We start from the raw sequence: 23,116 nt of genomic DNA, 5'->3' as shown, positions 1-23,116 counted from the left end.
TTCACTCATATTTATAGCCTTAAGTATTAAAGGTGATGCTGACACCAACTGCTGATGTACTAGTGTTCATATCAAGAGTTTTCTCGAGAAAGGCCACCTCTTACCTGGTGCAGGGATCCTGCACAAGACACCACATTTTCTGAATAGAACTCAATCAGTAAACTTGATTTTCCCCTATGTTTCACTCTCAAGTTACATAGTTTTACATAATAAGAAAATAATTTTCCTTTTCATTTTGGAGGTATACTTCTGGCAAAGTTCATTAATGTGTTTCAGTCTACTGGACCTGTTCTCATGCTGAATCTTCTATCCTCTAAGTTCTCAAACTTGAATCTTCTATCCTCTAAGTTCTCAAACTTACCGGCAATGTGTATCATGCAGAAAACACAATAAATTCCAGGCCCTACTCAATGACTCTAGAGGGTCTGTATTTTAATAAGCAGTGATTGATTTTTATATCTTCAAAAAATTAATAATTTCCAACTACACTTCAATTGGACCCTTGCGGTGGCTCTTAGGATCAGCACTCGACTGCATACAACAAGGTTGGCACTTCAAACCCACCAGCTGCTCTTTGGAAACCTTGTACAGGGTGGCTATGAGTCAGAACCAACTTGACAGCACGTAAAAACAACAAATTGTTATTGTTGTCAAGTGCCATCATGTCAGTTCTGACTCACATCAACCAAGTGTAGGGTTTCTGAGTCATGGCAGCTGGGTTTGAATACCAACCTGAAGCTAGTAGTCATGTGTTTATCCTACAGCACCACACCAGGAAACAAAACTCAGCTCTATGTGCCCAACAAAGGAAGGGCATTCTGCCAGGTCTTAACTCCTCCTTCCAGCTTGAATGACTTTTTTCAATCACTTACCAGCCTGACTAAGTCTGCTTTAGAGTGCTGTCACGTCCATATGAACAAATGGATTAATTTACTCATATTAAGTGGTTTCTACTTAGAATTTTTAAAGAGCATTTCATAGTAACACTTTTCTGAATAATTTTCTAAATCATAACTCTAACTTTAGTGGCTTCAGAAGAAGGTTTTCTACTGTTAATCATGAACATAAAGTAGGGACAGGTGAGAAAGAAACCTCAAACTAATTCCTTGAAAGAATGAAAACCAGAACCTAATGCCCCAATACTGTGTAGATTCTCATAAGAAGTGGCAGCTTTGTAAGCAGCCCATAATGTCAGTTTGGATTATAGAATACCTGATTAGAATTGTCTGAAGAGTATTATCTATGAGTTCTTAAAGTATGACTTTTAAAGTTGATGTGTGCTGTGGATTCTATTCCTAGAGGACAGAATAGAGCCGTCACTTCAATTTTCGTAGCCTGTAATCTTAACTATAGCAGATTATCAAGCTTTTTCTCTGTGGATCCATTGATAGATTTGAACTGCTGACCTTTCAGTTAGCAGTTAAGTGCTTAATCATTGTACCACCAGGGCTCTGGTTAGATTTTTTTTCATAAATGTGCTAAACATGTGACTCTGAATGATTTTGTTGTCATATACTCACAGGTCGATCTAGATTTTAAAATAGCCATTAGGGCATTACAAAAAGGGCACCAATCCCTGCCAGTGATTCCTCTGTGAATGCCATGTCCTTCCGGTCAGAGTCTGAAGGCATGAATGTTGCCAGCATGCTGTTGTTAAGTATTGTGGAGTCAGTTCCAACTCATAGCGACCCTGCACAGGGTTTCTGAGGCTGTAAATCTTTACAAGAGCAGAAAGCCTTATCTTTCTCCCGTGGAATTGCTGGTAGTTTCTAACTGCCAACCTTGAGGTTAGCAGCCCGATTCGTAACCACTATGCTACCAGAGCTAGCAATGGAAAATAACGGGTGTTATGTGTAGCACACCAGAACTGATCTGCGTCCAGCTTTGAGTCAGTTCCTGCTATGACTTAGAAGGGCTGCCTGGACACAATTGTCAGCTCCTTTGTGTGTACCCCACTTTGTACTGTGGTGAAAGAACCAAAGGGGACGCACTTTCTGCCCATTTACCCTGGCCAGCTTGGTTTAATTAGTGGGTAAAAAACCTCTGCTAAGCATGCTCCCACCTAGCACCATAGCAGAGGGACAGACAGGCTTGTCCCCAGCCATTTTTGTACCCTAAGGTCTATGTTTTATGGTGTTGGTTGTTGTCAAGTGTTGTCAGATTGGCTTCTACTCATAGTGACCCTATATAGGGATTTGAAGAAGCAGCTAGTGGGTTTGAATTGCTGACTTTGTGGTTAGTAGCCCAGTGCTTATCTTACAGAACCACACCAGCGAGCACAGTGTAAATTTTTACGGCCTTACCACTCTCAGCACTGCACTTATAATCACCAGGTAGGCAGTTCAAACCAACCAGCTGCTTCTTGGAAACCCTATACAGGGTTGCTGTGAGTTGGAACTGATCCGATGGCGCTTAACAACAACAAGAAGCACTCTCAGAAGAGAGTGGTCAGACACTTTGTTGCTTCTCCATAAAGGTATCTCTTTAACCCTGCTAACAAACTTCAGGTCTCAGAGGGTAAGGGGCAATGATTTGTTTCAGAATCCTCATCATACCCTTGAGGTATGCTGTCAAGGTGATGCGTTGAAGACTACCAATTCATTTTAACATATTTAAGTGTTGTGGTGCCTTAGGATAAGCACTCGATCCCAAGGATGGTTTTAACTGCAAGGTCTGTGGTTCAAACTCACCAGTCACTCCTCGGAAGCCCTATACAGGTCACACTTACTAACAACAAGTGTTGCCTGGCTATTTTAGAAAAATAAGGAACACCTTAATTGCCCAGGCTGTTTTCAGAAACCAGAGACAAACGTCCAAACCAAGTTCCTGGTCCCCCAGTTGTGCTTCAAAGTAATTACTTTGAAAAGTCACAAGGCTATTCCTTTTAGGGACCAAGCCTTCAAACCCAGTTCATCAGCCAAATGAGCCCTCTGAGTTCTATCTCCATAGAGCTGCCTCCTCCACCTGTCATTCCATCAGAGAAGAGGCTGGGTGGGTTCTTGTCTCTTGGTTAAGTGGGACTTGGGGTCTCAGGAAGCATAACAAGATACTCAGTTATGTAGTCTACATCTCATATCTTTTCTTTATGTAATTCATCTCCTTTAATTCAAACCTACTGTGAGAGAAAGAGCTTCTCTGTAAGGACTGCAACCTAGAAAATTCTATGGGGCAGTTCTACTCTTGATATGGGGCCACAGGTGTGAGTTGACCAACAGCACCTAATGACAACAGTCATGTTTTCACACCCCTTAGTATTCCTAGGACCCTCATCATCCACTATTCATTCTTTATGAAATGCTAGTACTACTTCAATAAGCGTGTGTGGTGTGGGATTTCTCTGGATCTGCTGCCCATAAAAGTTCTCCATTCTCTAAGGGTCAGCTCAGGACCTGATCCAGTCACAATGGAGACATGGGCCCCTTTCACAGCCTGTCTCCTACAGTGCCTTCCTCGCCCCGTAAGCAGCATCTGCTCATCCAAAGTTCCTCATACTCTTGCTACCCAGCCCACAACCACAAACTCACTTGTGATGTTACAAGTGCCACTGGAACTTGCAAGACTGTATGAAGGCATAGGGAAGGCTAAAAGAGTAAAGCTCTAATCTACCATTTTCATTCTTGGTGGTGATCCCATTACCTCTTAAACCACAACCTTCAGATGGGCTTCCATGTTGCCTGTATTGTTTTCATAATACTGGTCCTAATTGTGCTGTGAGGATAAAGGGCCTCTAGCAAATGATACTAGTTTCTGTGAGATCTTGAATAGTCTTCAGCACTACAATAGAACATTTTATCTGGTAACAGTTGCCAGTGGTTGATGAGAGCCCTGATGTGGCGCTGTGGGTTAATGCGCCAGACTGCAAAGCCGTTTGAACTGCAAGATCAGCAGTTCAAGCTCACCAGCTTCTCCTCGGAAACCCTATACAGGGTCGCTATGCGTCGGAATTGACTCGACGGCATTAACAACAACAACAACAGTGTAAGTAAGAGTCTTGGTGTGGCATTATAGGATAAACACTGGCTGTTAACCACTAGGACAGCAGTTTAAACCCACCAGCCTCTCCTATGAGTTATAACCAACTTGAAGGCACTTAATAACAACAACAACAACAACGTGTAACTTGTATTTAAACTAAATTTTTTGTTTTAATTAATTTACATTTAAATAGCCACATGTAGCTTATTGTTGTTAAGTGCCCTGGAGTTGGTCATAGTGACCCTGTACAGATCTTCCAAGGAGCGCTTGGTGGGTTTTAACTACTGACCTTGCGGCTACCAGTCCCTTGATCCTACAGCACCACAGCAGGACTCCATGTCATTGTTGTTGTTATGTGCTGTTGAGTCAGTTCTGACTCACAGCAACCCTGTCTCGGGTTTCTGAGGAATGACTGGTGAGTTCAAACCACTGACCTTGTGCTTCAAATAGACCTTGAGGTCCAGTGCTTTAGCTGCCAGCACCACACCAGGACTCCATATTACTAGTGACTACAATACTAGACAGAACAGGTCTAGTTAATGCTTTTGATTCTGACATCCAAACCTATATTAAATTCATTTTTCTAAATTAGTATGGTTTTGCAGAATGTAAATTTGAAGATAAAATTCATCGTTAAGAAACCTGTTTCAAAGTGTGGATCTCTGTGTAGAATATAGGATATCTCAGTTAGTTTGCCAGTTGTTGAAATATATTTATAAATGGGGCGCAATTTAGGTCATCAGAAAGCCAGGCCTGCTGCTGTCAAGTCGATTCCAACTCATATGACCCTATGCATTACTTTGTGGTGCCGTAGGATAAGCACTCAACCTCAAGGTTGGTTTGAACTGCAATGTTGGCAGTTCAAACTCACCAGCCGCTCTTCAGCAACCCTGTACAGGGTTGCTATGAGTCAGAACCAACTCGGTTACACTTAACAACAACAACAAAGTTCCAGTAGAAATCTAATAAAGTTGGATAAAGCAGGTGCTATCTTTTGTCTACTAATCTCCTTTGAGAAGTCAGTTTTCACCTGACTAGAATGTCATGGGTCACTATGTATATTTGGAATGCTTGTTTTTGTCTACATGTGTGCAAGGGCTCAAAGCAGTGCTAGAACATGGTGACTGTCCTTCAGAAATGTACGAACTAAAGAGAAAACAGAAACAAGTATGAAACAGATAGACGCACAAAGTAATTAGAGACAAAGAGAAATACTAAACTTAGTTGTACTGATCATGATTTTAGTAGGATTTCCATGCTGAAATAAATTACTGTGATCTTGTTTGGGTAGTTTATAAAATGTAATGGCAATGTAGGACTGCAGTCAGGTCTTGAAAGGAAAGAAAAGTTGTGTTGGAGCACATTAGAAAATCAGGTTGGATATTTTAAGTTGGAAGCTTGACCAGAGGTTCCAAAAACAGTAAAATGAATATGGACTTGGCATGATGGATTATACAAAACCATCAATGGCTTTACTCAAGGCAAAAACATTATGAAAGAAGTGCTGTGGGAAAACTGTTTTAGCAGTAGTGTCCCACATGGACAGCTGTGGTAGGAACCTAGAGCTGTGAAAAACCTTAGGAGCCTGTTGCCATAATTCATACAAGTGTTGAGGAGCAAGCTACACTACAGTGATGACAGGGAGACAGAGAGATGGGCTCTGAAGCTGTTTTCACAGTAACCCAATGGATGAACAGCCCTTCATGCTTACATAGTTCACATTTAAAAGGCACCAAGTGATAGTTTTCTTCTATTGAAACTCTAAGCATATAAGATTTTCTCATCACTCTAAGAGTGTAAAATTTTTTATCACACTTTTCTGTGAAAACATAATAAAACTTTTTCCTAGCAATTTTGCCCATGTTGAATATGATCATAAAATGAATCTCTCAATTAGTTTGCCAGTTATTGAAATATATTTATAAATGGGGCAAAATTTAGATTCTCAAAAAATCAAACCTGCTGCTCTCAAGCCAATCCCAATTCATGTGACCCCCATGTGTTACAAAGTAGAACTGCTCCATAGGATTTTCCTGGCTGTGAGGGTGGCACTGTGCATTAGGCATTGGGCTGCTAACCATAAGACTTGTGGTCAAACCCACCGCAGCTTTGCTGGAGAAAGATGAGGCTGTCTGCTCTCATAAAGACTTATGGTCTTGGAAACTCTATCAGAACTGATTTAATGGCAGTAGGTTTTGGAGTTTGTGGAACTCTTTATAGAAGCAGGGATTTGGACCTTCCTTTCTTGGCTTTGTTGAGTGGATTTGAACTCTGTTGAATGGATTTGAATCACCAAACTTTAAATTAGCAGTCAATCACAAGCTGCTTGTGCTACTCAGGTATCCTAATACTCATATAGACAAGAAACTAATGGCTATGGAAATTAGGATAGAAAAGCTGCCTTCCCGGAAATAACATACTCTGTTCACACTGTTCCTACGAGGTCACTTACAATCTGGAAAAAACTGAAAAAAATGAACACTGAATAAGTTTTAAATAATGATCTTGTAAAAGCCACTCTAGGTAGATTATTGTATAAAAAACTCACAGCCATTGACTCAGTTCCAACTCAGAGAGACCTGGTGGGCAGAGTAGAACTGCTCTGTCAGGTTTCCAAGATTGTAAATCTTTGTGGGAATAGAGAGCTTCATCTTTCTCCTGTGGAGCAGCTGGTGGGTTTAAACTACTGGCTTTGAAGTTAGCATTCCAATGCTTAACCCACTGCACCATCAGGGCTCCTGATTTATATATGGCGGTGGTGGTCAGTTCCAACTCATAGTGACCCTGTTTCCAAATCTTTATGGGAGCAGAAAGCCACATCTTTCTTCTGCAGAATGCCTGGTAGATTTGAACTGCTGACCTTGCAGTTAGCAGTCCAACTTGTAATCCACTACACTACTTGCACTCCAGATTTATGTATAAGATGAAATATCTCTCACAACTCGTCTGTCAATTTGCCATATGATGGTGGTTTGCTGTGATGCTGGAAGCTATGCCACTGGAATTTTGAATATCAGCAGGGTGCACCCATGGTGGACAGGTTTCAACTGAGGATTCAGACTAAGACAAATGACGAAGAAGGAGAGGCAGACTACTACTGATTGCTTAACCACTGAAGACCTTATGAATAGCAATGGGACACTGTCAGATAACACCAGAGCACTGAATATTGAAACATTCAGCACTAGGGTCATGTGTAAAAACAATTGTGGAAATGGTGGAGAACAGGTAGTCTTTCCTTTTGTTGTGCATAGGGTTGCTCTGAGTAGGAACTGACTCAAAGACACCTACCTGACAACAATATCACCAATTGTCTTTTCACAAAGCCCTTCAATATTATTAAAGTTGGGGTTTTTTGTTGCACTTACATCTTTGTATTTTCACATCATGAAAATTTAGAATTTGAATGTGTCAAGTAAAATATTGTAGGCCACAATTAGATTTGTTGTTGTTGTTAGGTAATATCAAATAGGTTCTGACTTAGAGTGACCGTATGCACAACAGAACGAAACTTCAATGCCGAGTCTTGTGTCAATTTCACAATGTTATACTTGAGCCCACTGCTGCTGCCACTGTGTCCATCCATCTCCTGAGGGCTTTCCCATTTTTCACTGACTCTCCACTTTACCAAGCATACTGTTCTTTTCCAGGGACTGGTCGCTCTTGATGATACGTCTGAAGAATAGGAGACAAAATCTTGCCATCCTTGCTTTTAAGGAACATTCTGGCTTTACTTCTTATATGATTATCAGATTCAAAATGACCAATATCAGTCAATTTCAACTCACTAATGCTTAGATTATTGATCATTATGCATTGCATTTCATTTTTGATAACTTTCAATTGTCCTAGATTCGTACTTCTTATATTCCATGTTCTGATTCTTAATGGTTGTTTGCAGCTATTTCTCCTCATTTTGAGTTGTGCCTCATCAGCAAATGAAGGTTCCAAAAGCTTTACTCCATTTGAGTCAAGGAGGCAGCTCTTTCCCAGTCATATTTTGAGTGCTTTCCAATCTGAGGGGCTCAGCTTTCAGCACTGTATCTGACAATATTCTGGTGATATTTGTAATGTTTTCATCTTCTGGCACTATATTTGACAATGTTCTGCTGCTATTCATAAGGTTTTCAGTTGGTAAACATTCACAAGTAGTCCGCCTCTCTTTATCCCAAGTCTGTCCTAGTCTAGAAACTCTGCTGAAACCTGTCCACCATGGGTGACCATGCTGGTATATATAATACATATATATATAGTTTCCAGCATCACTGCAACATGCAAACCACCACAATATGTCAAACTGACCGACAAAAGGTGGCACATTTAGATAGTGCATATCTATTTTATTCTATTGTAATGCCTAATATATGTGCATTGAATATAAGGTTACTATTTTATTTAATGGAGTCCTGTTGTAGTACTGTATGATAAAGCACTAGACAACAAGGTCTGCTTGACCTGCAAGGCTAGTGGTTCAAACCCACCAGCTTCTCCTGGGAAACCCTATGTAGGGTTACTGTGAGTCAGAATCAACCCAACAACAACAACAATTTAATATAAGTGAGTGTAAGCAATATATAATCTTTACTGAGATTATATTTTTAAGTTAAATTTTATTGTGTAGACCTGTTTCTGGGAGAGTGGATGCTTTGTAGGATAAGCACTGGACTGCAAACCACAAAATCAGCAATCCATGCCCACCAGTCTCTCCTTGGGAGCAAGATGAGATTTTCTTCTTCTGCAAAGATTTACAGCCTCAGAAACCCTATTCAGTGTCATTACAAGTCAGAACTGACTCGATGGTACTTAACAACAACAACACCTCTGTTTCTTATCCTCATTGGAAATATTAGTGATTCCATTTCAGTTTATATTTCCTAACAATGTTATATTGTCTAACATGTTGTTGTTACTAAGTGTCCCAATCAGTTCTGACTTGTAGCGACCCTATTCACAATAGAAGGATGTACTGCCCAGTCCTGCACCATCCTTACATATTGGAAATGAAAAACTTAGTCCATAATTTAAAATGAATATCTTAATTGTTTAAAATGCAGCAACTCTGGTAGATATCCCCCCTACTTATCTATTAAAGTATTCCCTTTATGATACTCTCATGCGTGAATAAATTCAAAAATTCTCAGATAAATAAATTCAAATTTTATTGTTGTTGTTAAGTGCCATCTAGTCAGTTCTGACCCATAGCAACCCTGTATAGGGTTTCATAGGAGTGACTGGGAGCTTGAACAGCCAATCTTGTGGTTCAAACCGACTTTGCAGTCCACCACATTTACCCACAGCACCATGTCAGGGAGCCTGCAATCAGTTCTGTGCCAGCAGTTCTGTCTATATGATTCATTATCCATCAGATAGGACCAGAGGTGTCACAATCACCTTCAGATGAGGTACTATTGTCCCAGTTTTACAAGTGGAAAATGGAACTTTAGCGTGGGTAAGTGACTTGCTCAATGGCTCAGCTAGCAAATCCCTGCTTTCTCCATCTGAAAAACAGGCGTCCTTTTAGTTATTACTTCATAAGGTAAATGAGCATTTAGGAATTGCTTAGACCAGCACCTAAAGGAGCCCTAGTGGTGCCATGGTTGAAGCACTTGACTGCTAACCAAATGATCTAGTGGTTTGAAACCACCAGCCACTCTGTGACAGTCTGGTTTTGTAAAGAATTACAGCTTTGGAAATCCTGTGGGGAAGTTCTACTCTTGCAGAATCACTATGAGTTTGAACTGATTTGGTGGCAGTGGGCTTTTGGTTTAAACCAATGCCAGCACATTTTCCAGTTGCCATTAAATTGATTCTGACTCCATGGGTATCAAAGTAGCGTGGTGATTCATAGGATTTTCAGTGGCTAGTTTTTCTTTTGGGCCACCTCTCGGTAGACTTGCACTTTCAACATTTCAGTTAGCAGTTTGTCATGCTAACCATTTCTACCATGCCTGCACATTGTTGTTGTTGTTAAGTGCCATAGAGTCGGTTCCAGTTCGTAGATGTATAGGGTTTCAAAGGTTTGAACCACTAACCTTGTGATTAACAATCCAGTGCTTATCCTACAGTGCCACACCCGAACTCCATGCCTGCACATAGGGAGTATTATGTAAATATCTGTTAAATAAAGTAAGAAAAACAAGCCTGTATGACTTGGGGGATAAGGTTTTTCAAACGATTTGTTTATAATTTAATCTGGCATGTTTTTTATAACTGCAAGAAAAAGACAGCAATAAACCTAATAGTAAGCAAATAAATCTCTCCCTTTTATGACGTGTGCTTATATACCACAGTGATTAAAATCAATGTCTTTGGGGGCAGTGTTTCAATTCATATTTTGGCTCTGCAAATTTACCAGCTATTTGACTTTGAGCAATTCATGTAAGTTTTCTGTGCCTCCATTTTCTTACCTTTAAAATGGTAAGAAAGTTAATCAATACAATAAAATAGTTAATCTCATAAGGTGAGCACTAAGGAGCTCTGGTAGCGTAGTGGTTACTAATCAGGCTGCAAACTGCAAGGTCAGCAGTTCGAAACTACCAGCGGTTCTGCGGGAGAAAGATGAGGCGGTCTGCTCCCGTAAAGATTTACAGCCTCGGAAACCCTGTGTAGGGTCGCTATGAGTCAGAACCGACTCCATGGCACACAACAACAACAACAAAGGAATTACTATCTATAAAGTAGTGCCTGATGTCTTCTGTGAGTCTTTTCTGAAAACAAAGTCATCAAGGCAAGAGAAGTAGATTGGCTCCTGAAATTTACCATATACATATTATATATATACACATATAGATAGTGAGATTTCTTCCTCTCAAAATTCCCACCAGTTCCTTCTTGCATATTCTTGTATATGCCATTTTATGTGCTAATAGTCAATTGGGACTCCTGCAAGAACTTGAGTTTCTGGCACTTTAAAAAAGACTTCGTTTTCTTTAACTCCACATTTTCCAAGGACAGGAAATAAACAGGGTAGAATGGGAATAAGTATGTACTGTCGAGTAAGCATCAGTTAGTTCTGATTCTCTAGGACCAAGTTAAACAGCTCTTCATGACCCAACATGCTAACATTCCATTTTCATCGACATCCTGGGTTATTTTGATGGTGGATAATTTGGTTAGCCTGTGCTTCTGGAAGTGTAGAGTGAGCTTGGAAGAGCCCTGGGAAGGTGGGTCTCACATTGGGTATGCTTGTTAACCATGGACAAATCACTACACCTATAAGGTGATGGGATCAGTCTCTATGGGTTCCCAATTTAGGTCTGTGAAGCCAGGGGATTCCAGGAATCAACCAGGGCAGCTTCTTATTTGTCTCATGTGTTCACATTTCTTGTAAAATTTCACCTGAATAAAGGGTTCTGTCCTCCAAATGATAGAAAAACACATGTCTGGTTGACCTCTAAGATCCTTTCCAGGACCAGAGTTTTCCCGATTCACTCTTTGGGGCTGTAGTACGGTTCCAGATTCCATCACTAACGTGACTGGTTGCTTTGCTTATTAAGTAGTTGTTTTTCCTGCCATTACTTTGGTATTCTCAGTATCTAACCTGTTCCCTGAAGCCTAACTGGTTATTTAGATATTTAAACCTGCAGGATAGATCATTTATTTTGAGTGGAAAATATTTCTTGCCATTGTGTAGAAAGAAACAGGTCTTTGTGTGAAGAAATGGTGTTTTCATGTTGTTTGTTAAAAAGAAACTACAGTAGTTCCCCCTCATATGTGGGGGGTATGTTCTAAGACCTTCAGTGGATGCCTGAAACTGTGGACAGCACTGGACCCTATATAAATCATGTGTTTTCTTATATATACATACCAGAGTCTTGGTATGGTACTGTAGGATAAGCACTGTACTGCTAACCACAAGGTTGGCAGTTCAAACCCACCAGTCATTCTTTGGAAACTTATACAGGGTCACTATGAGTCCAAACCAACTCAACAGCACTTAACAACAATTATAGTTTTGGTTAGACATTGGGCTGCTAACCACAAAGTCAGCAGTTCAAATCCACCAATTGCTCCGGGGGGAAAAGATGAGACTACGCCCTTAAAGAGTCACAGTCTCAGAAACCCTATGAGTCAGAATTGATTTGCTTGCAGTCGTTAGTAGGGTGATGGGGTTTAATCTTAAAATTATGTACAGATAGAAATTAACAATGTTGTTAAGTGCATTTCAGTGGGTTCCAACTCATATAAATATGTATAGGATTTTCAAGGAGGGGCTGGTAGTTTTGCACTGCAGTCCAGTGCTTATCCTACAGCACCACACCAGCACTTCAAAATTTACAATAATAATTAACAATAAAATAGAGCAGCCATTGAATACATAAGGGTTACTTGAACACAAGGAGCCTTGGTTATGAGCTGGGCTGCTAACTACAAGGTCAGTAGTTGAAATCTACCAGCTGCTCCTCAGGAGAAAGATGAAGCTTTCAGCTCCCATCTAGATTGACAGCCTTGGAAACCTATTCAGGGTTTCTGTGAGTCAGAACCAATTTGATGGCACATCACCACTGGCACTACCACTTGAATACAAGCACTGCACTAGCATCATAGTCAATCTGATAAGACAGTTGATCTGATAGCTACTAAGTGACTAATGGACAGCAGGGGAGTACAGGGTGGGCATGCTAGACAAAAGAATGGAATGGCATCGGATGGCCTGAGATTTCATTGTGCTACACAGAATGGCATGCAATTTAAAATTTATGAATTGTTTATTTCTGGAATTTTCCATTTAATATTTTTGGGCTGGGATTGACCATGGGTAACGAAAAGCAAAACTATGGATAAGGGGGACCATGGTACAAAATTATTTGGAGAGATAAGTAAAACCAGAAAATGCCCCTATTAGCTATTCATGGGTAATGAGAAATCCTTTGATTCCTACAAACTGAAATCAAGTGTATCTTCTTTTTTTTTTTCCTGCTCGGGTACATTCACTCCTGGGGTTTAATCATGGCTTGGTGGAAGGGAAAATGCCACACTGTATAACGAACGTCGTCCAAGCCTGGCTGGCCGGCCTGTGTGTGGTGATTGCTTGTTCTTTGTACAGTCAACGGAAGCTCTTTCACACAAAGGAAAACCGGGCAAAGTGTTAGAATGGCCTTACACAAAGGGTTCATTTAGAACCTGGGCTTTTTGTAGAGTGTGGTTCCTAATGACACATTATAGAAAATTTACAATGAAAAACACAATAAAGGAGATTTCCAATTCTGGAGTTTAAAGTGGGAAAAGATGTTAAAAACCAGTGAAATTGGGGGGTTTATTTCCCAAATGCCTCATTTTTTCCATCAACAAAAGCAGGCATAATGTATATACTCAGATTTATTGTCATTTTTAGCATTCAGTCAAGGCATACTTTGCATTCAAAGGCCACTGTACAACTGTTTTGACAACCATCACATCAGTAGGTACTACTCGGGACACAGGGAAACGAAGCAGGAGTGTTTCTTTGGGTCTGTGGGGAGTGCCGTACATCAAGGATGCAGATGTATTAGAGCAGCATGAATTTCTAATATGTTGTCATCATGGAAGGGACCACTGGCATATTGAAGAATGCTGCTTTCAAAGCCAAGCAAAAAATGTAATTACAGACAATTTGATTGCTGTTTTCAAAATAAATATTTTCAAAATTTTGAGATATTTCATTGCATGTAATGCATAGAGCATGTCACAGTGGACTAGAGCTAAAGATCTTTCAGGACACGAAGGAGCTGGTGATGTCAGCCCATTTAGGAATGGAAGAATAGAAGCATCCATTTAAAATGGAATGGATGTCACAGTGGCTTCTTTGTTTTTAAACAAAAAGAAATTATTTTGCCCACTTTGACAGAAGAAAAAAAGATGCAAAATTATTTAGCATATGCCACAATTCATCAAATGCTTAGCAATTATAACCTGGTTCCCCCACTCCCAATTTACCCTTTAAAAAAAACACATTGTGAACCATGAGAGCAAAGTATAAAACCACTTTAATACTGTGAAGAAATGAGTTGTTTTTACTGTTTTTATTTTTGACCATTTATAACAAAAGTATATTGTTCAGTTTTGGTTTTCCTTAGTTGTTGCTTTTTTGACAAACTCCTAAGAAGGCCAAAAATAAGTGTTGATTAACTTATTAAGCTCAACTTAACTTCTTTCTTTCCTCAAAACAGACTATTTTGAATAAAGTATCAATAAGTAGTTCAATGGATTAAGGACAATAATGATTCAGAACTGTCTTATTGTTGTTGTTAAGTGCCATGGAGTCAGTTCTGATGCACAGTGACCTGTATAGAGTTTTTTGGCTGTAAATCTTCACAGGAACAGAAAGTCTCATCTTTGTCCTGTGGAGAGGCTGGTGGGCTTGAACTGTTGACCTTGTGATTTGTGGTCTAGTGCTTATCCTACATAGTCACTGTGATCTCAGGACTATCTTACAATACTATAATAAAATATTATTGCAAGCTAGTATTTTCTGTAATAGTATTCAGGAAATGAACCAATTTAAAAATAACACTTTTTCTTGAAATTGCCAAACAATCAAATGCAAGATAATTGTACATAGGATTTGTTGGACATTTCTTCCACCCTAGAGCCCATGTGAATGTATGTTTCACCCATTCATATGAATGTGTGTCTCACCCACGCATGGAAGAAGTTAAAAAGCTATAAAGTCAGTTATAAAATTATAATGCTGTAAGCACGCTCCGGGAGTAACTCAATTCAGTCTCTGAAGTCCAGGCAGATGTAAACCAAACAATTTAAGGTATGCGGTTTTCTATGTAAGAGCCAAGATTCCACAACTTTCCTGGGTAGCCTCTTTGTGTTTAATTAACCTTGTAACATTAAGTTAAATTGCAGTAGATTTAGATTCCTTCCAGGAAGTTCCTTATTAAAGTTAAACCAAAATCTCTTACTGCAATTTAAGTCTACTTTGTCAGCTTTAGACTTCTAAATGCAAAGTTGATTTCAAGAAAATGACATTTATTAAGTCAATTGTGCTGTGAAGGTCCAAAGAACTTCAATTTCTTAACCTTTCATCAAAGGTTAAATTGTTTAACTTTTTAAATCAAAATAACTTCCTTTTCTTAACCCTATTAACCAGGAGTCCTAGTGTTATGCCGTAGGCTAAGCACTGGACTGTTAACTACAAGGTCAGTGGTTCAAACCCACCAGTCTCTACTCAGAAGGCTTATACAAAGCTGCTATGAGTCAGAACCCACTTGATGGCACTTAACAACAATAACAACATCGACTAAAATGAGATGTCGAATTTTAGAAAATGCCTGAAATTACAGATTAATTTCTACATTTCTCCGGTGCTGTTCCACTCCTGTATGGGCATTCTATGCTAGAGTCTTTAAGGGTCATGGTGGTGTTAGTTGCTGATGAGTCAATTCCAACTCATGGTAGCCTCATGTGTGTGTATTAAAACTCTGCTCTATGGGGCTTTCAAGAATGTGACCCTTTTGAAACAGATTGGTGGGTCTGGCGCCTTCTAAGGCAACTTAGAGTATGTTCGAACTACTAACCTTTTGACTAGTAGTTAAGTTTTTAACATGTTATGCTACCCAGGAACTTCAGAGTCTTTAATAGCATCACTGAATTGCTGATGTATTTAATTTCTGGTCCATTGACCATTCCTGGGGCAGATTTCCTGCTATATTGGTATCTAGCCGGCTGTTCTCCATCCTGTGTAAGTCACTTCAAATCCTTTGTCTGGGAAGGCCACCAGGACCATCATGCCTGTGCTCTTCATGCCATCTCTCTTCTGCCTGGGGATCCACGGCCCTTAACACACCAAGACAGGAAAAGATACAGAGTATATGTGCACAGTTGTCTTTGGACAAACTGATTCTAAGTAGGCCCTTAAGTAAGAATTTCCACTATTCCAAGACCAAGCAGTTAGCTTCTTGTTGTTAAGTGCTATGGAGTCAGTTCTGACTCAGAGTGACCCTATATAGGGCTTCCAAGGAGGCAGCTGGTAGGTTTGAAACACTGACCTTGTGGTTAGCAGTCCAGTGCTTATCCTACAGCGACACACCAGGAATCCTATGTAATGAGCTATAACCTCCAAAATTTTAATTAAATATTTTCTAAAGGTAGAGGGTGGAGGCTACAGAGAATATGTTGTTGTTATGTGCCGTGGAGTCGGTTCCGGTTCCGACTCATAGCAACCCTGTACAGGGTTTCCGAGGCTGTACATCTTTACAGGAGCAGAACGCCTCATCTTTCTCCTGTGGAACAGCTGGTAGTTTCGAACTGTTGACCTTGCGGTTCGAACATAAATGAAAAAGAGGTGGGAGAGGGAAGAAGAAATAAACAAGTAAAGGCTTTCACTACTGAAATCATTTACCTGGAGACAAGTAAGTTTGAGGTTTCTGTTTGTGACTCTAAGCCTCATGTTCACTGCTTGCTTATCCTGTCACTCTGCACTTGGGTTGTGCTGAAAAACTGGACCTAGAAACCTGGAGAGCTACCTGACTTTCTTGTCAAGACTTTCAGACAGAAATCATTGGCAGCAGTATTAAACGTCGTGTGCAACACCTACAAATGAAACATTGCCCAGTTCTGTACCATCTTCACAACTCTTCTTATGTTTGAGCCCACCCAGTGTTGCTGCCACTCTGTCAGTCCATCTCCTTGGTGGGGGTGGGGGTGGGCCTTCCTCTTTACCAAATATGAAGTCCTTCTCCAGGAACTGGTCCTCCCTGACAACATGCGCAAAGAATGAGAGAAAAAGTCTCGCCATCATTGCTGCTAAGGAGCAATCTGGCTGTACTTCTTTGAGAAAACATTTGTATGCTTTTCTGACAGACCATGGTACTTTCAATATTTGTTACCAACTTCATAATTCAAATGCATTGATTCTTCCCAGGTCTTCCTTCTTCATTGTCCAGCTTTTGCATGTGTATGAGGCAGTTGAAAATACCATGACTTGAATCAGGAACACTTAATGTTCAAAGTGATAGTTTTGCTCTTTAATACTTTAAAAAGGTCTTTTACAACAGACTTGCCTAATGTAATATGCCCTTTGATTTCTTGACTTCCATGAGCATTGATTGTGGAACCTAGTAAAATGAAATCTTTGACAACTTCAATTTTTTCTCTTTATCATGGTCCAGTTGTGAGGATTTTCACTGAGGTGCAATCCATTCTGAAGGCTACAATCTTTGGTCTACATCAGCATGTATTCAAGACTTCTTCACTTCCAGCAAGCAGCATTGTGTCATCTACATATTGAAGGTTATTAATGAGTCTTCCTCCAATCCTAATGCCACATTCTTCATGTAATTTATAATGATTGTTCAATATCTAGGTTAACTAAGTATTGAAAGAACACAACATTGCTGCACACTTTTCCTGATTTTAAACCATTCAATATCCCCTGGTTCTATTCTAGTGACTGTCTATTGGTTTACGTACAGGTTCTTCATGAGCACAATTAAGTGTTATGAAATTCCCATTCTTCACAGTGTTGCACAAATAAACATCTCTCTGGTATTCTTTGCTTTCAGTCAAAATCCATCTGATATCAGCAGTGATTTCCCACATTTCACATCCTATTCTGAATCCAGCTTGAATTTCTGGCAGCTCTCTGTTGATGTAGTGCTGCAACCATTTTTGAATTATCTTCAGTAAAGTTTTGTTTGCATGTGATATTAATGTTCCATGATTTCTGTATTCTTCTGAATCCCCTTTATTTTGAATGGCACAAATATGGATCTATTCCAATTAATTTGACCAGGTAGCTGTCTTCCACATATTTTTGAAAAAATCAGTGAGCGTTTCCAGCATTGCATCAGTTTGTTAAACATTTCAGTTTCTATCCCATCTATTCCTGGAGACTTGTTTTCCTCCAATTCCTTCAGTGCAGCTTGAATTTCTTTCAATACCATTGGGTCTTGATCATATGGTACCTCTTGAAATGGTTTTAGTACAGTGACTTTGTATGTTTCATCCATATTTTTTCGATGCTTCTTACTCTTTCAATATTTTGCCCATGTTGTTGTTATTAAGTGCCATCCAGTTGGTTCTGACTCATGGTGACCCTGTATATGGTTTCTGAAGTGGCTGATGGGTTTGAACTGTCAACCTTTGGTTAGCAGTCCAGTGCTTATCCTACAGCACCACACCAGGACTTCGTTTGTCCATAGAATTCTACAATATTGCAACCTGAGGCTTGAATTTTTTTCTTCAGTTCTTTCAGCTTGAGAAATGTTGAGCGTGTTCTTCCATTGTTGTTTTCTGTCTCCTGGTCTTTACACATTTTATTATAATACTTCATATTGTTTTCTCTACCTGCCCTTGAAACTTTCTGTTTAGCTTTTACTTCATCATTTCTTCCAGCTGCTTTAGATTCTGTACATTCAAAAGCAAGTTTCAGAGTCTCTTCTGACATGTATGTTGGTGTTTTTTACTTTCTTGTATTTTTAAAGATCTTTTGCTTTTTTATGTGTGATGCTCTTAATGTCATCCCACAACTCCTGTAGTCTTCTTTGGTTGTAAATGTCTAATATATCAAATCTGTTCTTGAGATGGTATCTGAATTTAGGGATATACTCAAGGTCATATTTTAGCCTTCCTGGACTTGTTTTAGTTTCATTCAATTTCAACCAGATCTTGCATATGAGCAATTGATAATCTGTTCCACAGTTGGCCCTGGACATATTTTGACTGATGATACTGACCTTGCTTCTCCATTGTCTCTTTCCACAAATGTAGTCAATTTGGTTTCTGTGTATTCCACCTGTTAAAGTCCATGTGTACAGCTGCTGTTTATGTTGTTGGAAAAAAGATACTTGCAATGAATAAGTCATTAGTCTTACAAAATAATATCTTGTGATTTTCAACATCACTTTTATCACCAAAGTCCTGGTTTCCAACTTTTGATCTTCCTCTTTGTTTACAATTTTCACATTCCAATTACCAATAATTATCTTGAGTGCATGTTTGATTAATTTCAAACTGAAGAAGTTGGTAGAATGCTTCATTTTTCATCATCAGTGGCTTTTTAGAGGTTGGTGCATAAATTTGAATAATAGTGGTATTAACTGGTCTTCCTTGTACTTGTATGGATATTATCCTGTCATAGATTGGATCAATAAAGATCTCTAAATGTTCTTTTTGATGATGAATGTGACGTCATTCATCTTCAATTTGATGGTCCTCAGAACCGACTTGAAGGTGTCGGGGACTGGCCTCAACATAGTTATGTTGTTCACGAGTATTTGGTTCACAAGGAGGGGATATCTGGCGGCAATAGGGATAGCAAAAGAATACACAGAAAGACAGAAGGAAGGGGACAAAGAGGCACCCCGAAATCAGGATGGTTGCATTACTGGTGGGCAGACTTGGGACTACAGGCATCATGGCCTCTGCAGGCAGCAACTCACTGCCCTGCAAACTGTACTGCATGCCCTCCAACCTGTAATGCACACCTGGGCCGGCCTGTGTCTCCATTTTATTTAGGGGAGGAGCTTCACACCAAGCTGGGAAGGACTAAGACAAGGTACAGCTAACATCAGTAATTTTCCAGACATTCAGGTAACTTTACATAGAGCTTCGCTGGTTCGAATCCCAGGCCAGCAACTTGGTTTCTCAGGTTCAATTAACATATCTATAGCCCCTGAGCTCAGTTGGGGGAAGGTGAGAGGGAAGTACAAAAGGCTTGAGAGGAGTCCTGCTGTTTTGGCTTCCTGAGCCAGGTTTTCAGGAACTTGGCTGAATAGCCAGCACCTGGGACAGATTTAGGGAGGATAGCTTTTTTGTCTATAGAACAAAGAACCAGGAAGTAGCTAAGCTATTTTCAGTTAATCCTTTGGAGAAAGGTTTAACCTTGAAACCTTTACAGTCTCGGCTTTAGGAAAATATTACATTTATCTGTGGATACTAAGGGCTCGTGTTTGGAATTAAATAAAAATCATAACTGAACACTAAGATGAAAAACAATTTGCCATGACTGCCCGGTGGCCAGAATCTTTTCCTCAGAGCCTGTGGCCTGCATTGTCTGCGACACTCAAGCCCAGTGGGCCTCGAACTTCTGACCAGCTTTACACGGTCTGCAACAGAAGGTACTAACAACAACATAGTAAACCATATGATTGTCTGATTCAAAATGGTCAGTACCAGTCCATCTCAGCTCACTAATGCCTAAGATAATCAATCTTTCTGCATTCCATTTCATTTTTGATAATTTTTGGTATTCCTATATTCACACTTCTTAAATTCTATATTCCTATTATTAATGAATGTTTTTAGCTATTTCTTCTCATTTTGAGTTGTTCCCCATCAGCAAATGAAGTTCCCAAAAGATTTGCTACCCACTTCATTAATGTTTACTCTAGTTTGAGGTGGCAGCTTTTCCCTAGGCATATTTTGAATGCCTTCCAACCTTAGAGACTCATCTTTCAGAATTATATCAGACAACATTCCACTGCTATTCATAAGGTTTTCAGTTACTAACCTTTCAGAAGTGGCCCGCCTCTCTTTCTTCTTAGATTCTTTTTTTTTTTTTTAATACGGGAGCTCCACTTAAACTTGTCCACCATGGGTGACACTGTTGCCTTTTAAAATACTGGTGACATAACTTCCAGTGGCACATACACAAGCCACCACAGTACAAAAAACTGACAAACATGTAGTGGGCTTTCAATATGGTTCCAAATGGAGATAGAACCATTTTTCATATATCCATGATACTTTTTCAATGCTATAAATGAAAAATAATCAGTAAATCATCTGCAAATTAAGCCATAAACATATATCTATTTTTGTAATCTCATCTCTTAATGAACTACTAATTATTCATAACCTATGCCACAATTAAATTAACTTATTTGACAATAAATTACAATTAATGGTTAGTCTCCTTTTTATAGAATACTTTTATTTTCAGAGTAACTATTCAGTAAAATTACAGCTTCTAAACAAGCATAGTTATTCCAAGTCCCCCAAAATATTGAGCTCAGAAGAGACAATGCGAAGTATTTGTGTCTACTAAGGACTTGTACACAAAACAGAGTTTTTTGGCTTTTTTTTTTTAAACTACAAAGTGATTTAGTCTTTGATTTGCTATTTGCTTGGTTTGTGCAAGTAGATTAACATTAAAATGCTGCATTTTAAACCCCTTTAGTCATATAGTCTTAGGAGAATTAGTCTAAAATACTTTTCAGAAGAACAATGAGCCATTTTCTTTTCAAAACACTACTTCCTTCATTACTTATTAACTATTCTTATCTAGAGCTGAGGGAAATGTTAAGAACAGTTTGGTTGATGTTTTGTTTTGTTTTTCTTTTTCATTTCAGTTTTTTTTCCAATTTGAAAGTTTTTAGTTTCCTTATGTGGGCAAACATTACTCACAGGAACATAATATTTGTCTTTTCATAATACCCACTCATACAGTTCCTTCTTCCAGCAGAAACATACACTCCAGAGAAAAGATCTGAGTTGCTTCAGGGTCTTTGACCATTTGTCACAGTCATTAAAACAGTCAATTCAGCTTTCCTTTTTTGGATCATTAAAAAAAAATAAAAACACAATCCTTATAATCATCCAGACACCAGGTCTTATTTTCCCCTTCATCTAATAAATATACTCGTATTTAACATTTGCCAAATGTATCACCATACAAAATTGATTTTTGAATTCCTCTGAATTTAATAGATGGATAAATTCCTCTGGAAATATGAGTAATCTTTGAGAGATAAAGGATTCAGCTCCTTTTTGTATTTCAGGGTAACCCTTCTCTTTCTGATAGGCAAGAAACTACCTCAAAACTTGATGCATCTTAAAAGCATTGTTCATTAGCATCAAGTTTTTGTTTCCTTTAGTCCAAATCTTGTCTACTAAAATATTTTCCACTCCCAAAACATATTATACTATTAACATTTTTCATATTTTATATGTGTTGTGCATTAAACTACATTCTCTTCTGACCAGAAGACATAAATAATTACACAGCAGATTGAGATTGAACCATATTTCATATATCATGACTTTTTAAAAATGCTATAAATGAAAAATTATGATCTCTTCATTTCTTAAGGCATAGATTATTAAAAACATTACATTATTAATACTTAAAAGAAAAATAACACTATGAATATTTTAAAGAATTTTCTCTTCATTGTAATGTACACATAGTTTATAGTACTTGAACTCCAAAAGAACAAACAAATCTGTGTTGGAAGAAGTAAAGCCAGAATGCACCTTGGAAGCCAGGATGGTGAGACTTTTTTTTCATACTTAGACTATGTTGTCAGGAGAGACCAGCCCCCGGAGAAGAACATCATGCTTGGTAAAGTGTTGTTGTTGTTAAGTGCCATCAAGTGAGTTCCAAACCATACCCACTCTTTATAGAGTTTCCGAGAGGTGGCTGGTGAGCTTGAACCACAAACCTTGTGGTTCAAAACTACTTTGTAGTCCAACACCTTAACCCATAGTGCCACACTAGGACTCCTAGTAAAGTGTAGGGTCAGTGAAAAAGAAGAGAACTGCCAATGAGATAGGTTGGCACAATGGCATCATCAGTGGGCTCAGGAGTAACAACAATTGTGTGGATGGTGCAGGATCGGGCAGTGTTTTGCTCTATTGTGCACGAGGTTTATATGAGTTTGAACTGACTCTGTAGGACTTAACAACAGCAACAACCCTTGAACTATTCAATATGAAAAGGAAGAATCAGACTATGGCCATGTAACTATTACATAGATAGAATGTTGTTGTTGTTAAATGCCGTTAAGTCGGTTTCGGCCCAAACGACCATGTATAGGGTTTCCAAGGAGTGGCCCGTGATCTTGAACCTCCAGCCTTGCAGTTCAGACGGCTTTGCAGTCTGACGCATTAACCCACAGCACCATACCAGAATAAAAGCATGCTATTTGCATCTGGTGTGGCATTGTGGGTTAATGCGCCAGAGTGCAAAGCCATTTGAACTGTAAGATCGGTGGTTCAAGTTCACCAGCCGCTCCTTGGAAACCCTATACAGGGTTGCTATGGGTCAGAACCAACTCGATAGCACTTAACAACAACAACATTTGCATCTATTTATCTCTCTGTCTCTCTAATAGATATATGGAATCACACATTTGCTTGCTGGTTGCGTGTGTGTCTCATTATTTTAGTATTAACTATAATAGCATCAAGACAAAAGCAGGGTGGAAAA

General features: G+C 39.2%; 1 protein-coding gene across 1 annotated transcript in view; it reads left to right on the top strand.

Moving 5' to 3' along the window:
- Window positions 1-23,116, top strand: part of TOX (thymocyte selection-associated high mobility group box) — a 496,032-nt gene that overhangs the window by 269,481 nt on the left and 203,435 nt on the right. The window lies entirely within an intron of this gene.

Source organism: Chrysochloris asiatica, unplaced genomic scaffold (assembly GCF_000296735.1).
Source record: "Chrysochloris asiatica unplaced genomic scaffold, ChrAsi1.0 scaffold00437, whole genome shotgun sequence".
In the NCBI taxonomy this organism is placed as follows: Eukaryota; Metazoa; Chordata; class Mammalia; order Afrosoricida; family Chrysochloridae; genus Chrysochloris; species Chrysochloris asiatica.
This window is presented reverse-complemented; position numbering and strand designations above follow the sequence as displayed.